This window comes from Taudactylus pleione, unplaced genomic scaffold (assembly GCF_031769625.1).
Source record: "Taudactylus pleione unplaced genomic scaffold, aTauple2 ptg000115l, whole genome shotgun sequence".
In the NCBI taxonomy this organism is placed as follows: Eukaryota; Metazoa; Chordata; class Amphibia; order Anura; family Myobatrachidae; genus Taudactylus; species Taudactylus pleione.
The window spans coordinates 1,020,225-1,026,625 of NW_028284517.1; the positions used below are offsets into that span (position 1 = coordinate 1,020,225).

At 44.8% G+C, this 6,401-nt stretch overlaps 1 pseudogene; it reads left to right on the plus strand.

The window, feature by feature from the left end:
- The first annotated feature begins 2,197 nt into the window (after nt 1-2,197).
- LOC148524864 (5S ribosomal RNA) lies at nt 2,198-2,316 on the plus strand (annotated as a pseudogene).
- The last annotated feature ends 4,085 nt before the right edge of the window (nt 2,317-6,401 follow it).

The following is a 6,401-nucleotide window of genomic DNA, read 5'->3' on the forward strand; positions in this document are numbered from 1 at the left end:
GGTGGCTGCAGCCAACTGGGTCCCCTATCACTGAACGTCTGACATAGAACTGTCTGGACATAGCTCAGATTGAGGAGCTGAGGAGACAGCACAAATCCTGGACTGGATCCCAGCACTGAGGGAAATGACAGGGCCCAGCTTATTAAGATATTGGAAGCTGATCAGTGATTTTTTTCTGGTGGTAACTCAATGGTACTGAGTAGCGGCATCTATTTTTCTGTCACAGAGTATTTTAGCACTCCTGCCTGGAACTAGAGAGGAGCACCTTTGGTTCTAATTCGTCGGACAGTTTTGGCTTTGCTTTTGGTTTTGTATTTGTTCCCAAAAATTGACCAAAAAAAAGCTACAATCACATAATTTGAACCTTTTTTTGTTCCTATAGTATTATTAACCTCCATACCATTAAGTTCCACTCATTTCCAGTTAATTTTAACCACATCACAGTTCACGATATTGTTTTCATCTAGTTTAGGCCAAAAGGTTGCACCAAGCTAGCTGGTTGTCTAAGCTAAACAACAGTAGCGTGCCGCACAAACATATGGCAGTTCAACTTCCAACATGGCACTTCTAAAGGTGCCTATCCACTAGAAGACAGGCAAAAAACTGCACGATTACGACATTGTAATCGTGCAGTCGTTTGTCAGTCTGTGATGTGCTTACACTGAATGAGCAGTCGTTCAGTGTAGGCACAATCAATCATCTGCAAACATGCTGAACCTGACGTTATCGTCGGGTTGACCAGCATGTTTGCACAATGATAGATGTCTAAAAGACCAATTTTTTAAACAATCTGGAAACGACTTTCAAACGATTATCGAATGATCCATCGATATTGTTATCGTTCAATCGCTCAATTTAATCGTCTAGTGGATAGGCACCTTAAGAAACAGAGTGGCACTGCAGTGGCAGACAGTATGACAATTGAATTACCTATACAATCCCATAGAAAGAAACCAAGAAAGTTTTCATTAATTAAGAACTTGATCAGAGGCCCGAGCGACGAGTATGTATGCAGGTTTGGATTGGGGCACTGTGGATTCGGGGAATTCCGCAGTGATATATAGCCATGCCCTCTATTACTGGAGGGCGGGGCTTAGTGCATGTCATGGTCCCCTCCAAATGCCCCCCGGCCCCAGCATTCCCTGGAGTTTAAATAACGGGCATAATAGTGTAAATAGCAGCACAGAAGAAGGCTACACGAGCTCTCCCTGCACCGCACAGTTTCTCAGTGACTCCTCTGCACCACCACACCACCGCGGACAACAGAAACTGTTCAGCTCAGCTCCGTGAAGGCGGCCCGGGAGATTGTGACAGGGCTGTCCTGCTGCTGTGCTGTCTTCTTATCAGGTAAAGGGGCTTACACACGGTACAATTGAGGTGATCAAGCCTCGATGCGGGCGAAACGCGCGTCCTCCTTCTTCATATGACAGTCTGCTGATATCCAGGACAACCCAGTCAGTGCACGGACTGGGCTCCGTTGTTTTCCCCACACTGGTAACGTATAAAACTGGCAGATTACCATGTCTGGCCAGCTGGTTTGACTTATGAAGTCATAGCTTACCTTATATTGAATATCTCCTCTCCATAGTTATCTCTCTATTGCTACTCTATACAACGCATCCCTGCTACTTAATTCACTTTCCATCTAATGTAGCTATCTTTCTATGCATCCCCCTTTTCTTATGGGTGACATGTAAATAGGATACTGAGGCTGTATGCTACTTCGCCTCAGCATAGCAATAACATGGGATTTTGATTGTTTATTCACAAGAGATTCATCTGGAAAAGGAGTGTTAGTTGCAGCTATCACAGAATATCACTATTATCTATAACATAACTTCAATGATGTCTAATTTTTTGTGATGATTGCATTTAGTACATGAATATTCAATGTGCTGTGTTAGGCTCTGTTACTTCATTTGTCACCAAGGGTAGAGTTCCTATTTTCTATGTGTATATGGAACTCGGCATTATAATTTTAAGACACAGTTATCTATGTGGTGTTATTTACAAGCTATATATGCTTATGCTATATATGCATAACTGATTGCATCACAAGTAAGGCATGCCTATGCATCACCTGTCTTGACAGCAACGAACTATCAATTGGACCTCTCTGCTGAGAATAGTCCTACATTTTATAATAGGCTCAGACCGTGTGCATAGGGTGAATCCCCATATATTTTCAGTAGCGATGGTCTACAGTCATACTTCACTGATTATGCCCAAATCCGTCTGATCTTGGAAGCGATCCAGTGATAGGCCTGGTTAGTATTAATGTGGGCGACCACTTAAGAATACCAGGTTCTGTAGACATATATTGTACTGTTTAATGGGGATCATAGGACAGCATACTGTGTAGCCTATATACCGATTTCTATGGTATTTTCTGTGTCATTTCATAATTAAGCATATTAACTGGTACCCTTCATTTGGTGTGGGGTACTCTGCAGAAATTGTCCACTATATTTTCGCCAACAACATTATGTATGTATCTGGTATGTTTTTACTATACTAATAAAAGTTATATTTTACTCAAGAATTCTTATATAAGTGTGCCCCAAGAATAGCCTTACTTTTTCTTTGTTCAAATAATCTGTTATATTTAGGCTGTGGGAGCACCACCAACAATTTTGGGATGTACAAATTATTTATAGACATAGATGGTTGGTCATAACAATTCTAATTATGTTTCTGTGCGGAATCCTCCCTGTTTACCTTTGTAACACGGTACAATTTGCAAACGATCCAATCTTGTTTGCGATCTCCCTTGACCTTTCCCCGGCAGCCCCAGTGAATGATGTGCAGCAAAAGCTCCACAATGTACACCAGATCTATCGTGCACAATCTAATGATTTGTATATTCATTAGATCATGTGCGATATTAGAGAGATGTATGCACGGATCAGGGAGATCCGTGATACATGCATCTGTTTGTAAAAAAAATAAACAGATGCACGGACGGGATCAGTGAGACCTGACGGGTTCACACATTACTGCCGCTAGATGCCAGTTAGAGACTTTGGGCCTGATTCAGAGCCGTTCGCTATTTGCGGTCGTTCGTTTAAAAACAAGGGGTGGCTATTCAAATGATCCGTACGCACATTGTAGTCTGTTCACACCTCTAAGTCTGAACGAGCGAGCAAAACATACGCTCGTTTATTTGTTAAAAACGCCCCCTGGCCGCTCGCATCCTACGTCATGTCCGCTATTTATTAGATTAATCGAGTACATCGACCAGCGTATGAACTGCTCGCTATTCTTGTGGTTGGTGTTTGCTACCACAAATTTGCGAGCAGTTCTGGCTATAAAATAACCCAGTGACGTGGTCTATGACGCTGCTGTTTTAAATATACACACCCATAAAACGCCCGTTTTGACCTTTAAGCACGCCTGCATTCGGATCTCCACTCCCCATTTTCAAGCACCATCCCCTGTTACCACCCACATACGCCTCATTCTGTCACTCAAAATAGCAGGCACTCGCTATATAGCGTACAAACGATTTTCGGCCGCACTGACTGGTTCGCGCATGCGTACTAAAAACCGTACGCATGCGCAGATGTGCAAACATCGCTCGGAACGAGCATACTGCCGCTAACGAGCGGCTCTGAATGAGGGCCTTTGGCCCTCATTCAGAGCCGTACGCTCCGAGCAGAGCGCACGCTCTGAATGAGGGCCGGGCTCCATGAAAATGGAGCGTCCTTCTGGACGCTCGTATAGCTGTGGGTCACCACCCACAGGCTATACGAGCGTGCATTTTGATGGCCGCGATGGTCGAGACCATCGCGACCATCGAAATTGCGAGCCGGAGCCTGCGGTTGAGGTTTTCAACCGCAAGCTCCGGAGTGATTTTGGCTCTATCAGAGCCAAAATCACTCCCACTGACATCACTAGTGATGTCAGTGGGCCAGCTTTTGACGGGAGGTGTTCCCGTGGGAACACCCCCGTCAGGGAGGCATGCCCCCGGCACGCCTACCAAAGGGGGCGTGCTGTCAATCAACATTGACAGCACGCCCCCTTTGATCGGACACAACGAGCGAAGGACTTTCCTTTGCTCGTCGCGTCTGGCGCATGCGCACGACGGAGCTCCCTCCGTCGTGCGCATGCTCAGTCCAGAACATCGACCCACTTGCGAGCGGACAGCCGCTCGCGAGTGGGTCTGAATCAGGCCCTTTGTCAGAGGGCACTCTGACGAAGTCTCTGACGAAATTGCATAAGGGCGGGGCCGCGCAACATGGCAACTACACACTCCCGGCTATCTCCACATCATTTGTGAAACTGACGTGGTCCGATCAGCGGCAGCCTTTACCGTTTTTTAATAGGTATGAGCGGCACTGTACCATTGTACTATTCTTAAGTGATACCTTGTTTCAAAATAAATCAGCCTTTATTGCACTATGGAGCACCCCCTTTCTATTTTATATTAACAGATCCACAGACTTGGACTTTGGTCTTCTTTAAAGGGGAGCTGCGGTCCTAAGAAAAAGCATCAGGACCTGGTGCTAAAAGGAGTTTTCTCTGTGTGCTGAAATTGTATCAGCTTTTGCTGGACTAAAGTGTGACTAATTTGCACAGCTCAGGTGTTAACTAAGCGCAATTTCTGAGATAATATATATATATATATATATATCCTGTACATGACAATACTCCTTCTCCTAAAGACCATTGGTTATTTGACCCTATTCTTCCTAGTCATGTGTTCCCCCAAGACTTACCCTTGAGAGCTACGAGTATCCAGAAGAAAAATTCACCTTGCCATACTAGATATCAATTAAGTGACCAGGAAGCGGCACTTGAAAAGTCAAGCGGCCGCCCTCATTCAGAGCGAGCGCTCGCTTCTTGCGACCGCCTCTGAATGAGGGCCATTGCCCCGTGAATTCCCAAGGGAGGGGCAGTGAGGGGATTCATTACTTGGCAGCTACTGAGGGAGAGAAATCAGATGCAGCTGCCTTTGAGAAAAAAAGTTTTCAGATAGAAACTTTGAATGAATCTGAAGATTCTTGTGAAATTCCAGAAGACCTTGATAGTCACATATTGTTAGAACAAGAGTTTGATTCTGAATGGCAACAAATGTGTGCAAGATGTATTAGAAAATGATGTTTCTCACAGTCAAAGTCCATACCCCTGAGATAGAAGACTGCCCCCATGATGATATTTATTATCAGAAAGTTACTGTGTAGTTTCACAATGATGAAATATATGCTTTGCAAAAGATGTTTATGATTTAACAGATATTAATGAGACATTAGTGGTGGGAATCACACTGATACTGATAACCAGTGAGCCATCACATATGGCAATGCACAACAGCTTTGCACCCACAACATACAAACTGAGTGGGGAAATAGAAATGTTGTTTGATAACAGAGAGCAACAGAGAAAAATTTGGGATGTAAGCACTGTGGGCCTGATTCAGAGCCGGTCGCTATTTGCGGTCGTTCGTTCTGGAAAAAGGGGTGGCTATTCAAATGAACCGTTCGCTCTTTGCGGTCTGTTCACGCCTCTAAGTCTGAACGAGCGAGCAAAACTTGCGGTCGTAATTTTGAAAAAGACGCACCCTGGCCGCTCGCACCATACGTCATGTCCGCTATTTATTAGATTAATCGAGTACATCGAACAGCGTATCAACTGCTCGCTATTCTTGTGGTTGGTTTTTCCTACCACTATATTGCGAGCAGTTCTGACTAAAAAAAAGCCAAGTGACGTGGTCAATGACGCTGCTGTTTTAATTATGCACACCCTTAAAACACCCGTTTTGACCTTTAAGCACGCCTGCATTCTGAATTCCACTCCCCGTTTTCAAGCACCTTCCCCTGTTACCACCCACATACGCCTCCTCCTGTCACTCAAAATAGCAGGCATTCGCTATTTAGCGAACAAACGATTTTCGGCCGCACTGACTGGTTCGCGCATGCGTATCACAATCCGTACGCATGCGCAGATGTGCGAACATCGGTCAGAACGAACGAGCGGCCGCTTACGAGCAGCTCTGAATCAGGCCCTGTGTTTTGTATTGCAGAAAGACTGATTGTGAGTAGTAAGAAACATCAGACCCCAGTGTATTCCCTGTTAAGACCTGGTCAGTCAATTGTTTTAAATCATCTTACAGGTGCACAGTCACCAACAGCAATTACCAGAGCTGACATGTCGATTGCTAAGGAGTTTAAAGCAGATGAATGGATTGTGCATAACTGAGGCATGCAAGATCAGACTTTGATACATGGACGATGGTACGTACAAGAAAGAATACGCATGAAGCGACAAGGCCCTTGCGTTGTACCAGTTATATCACAGCCGACTGCTGGCCTTGTCAAGTTTAAGCCATTGTTGCCAACGTTACCAGGACTGGATTATAGTGCTGCCTGCACTGATACAGAACTTTTATGGACTGTTGCTGC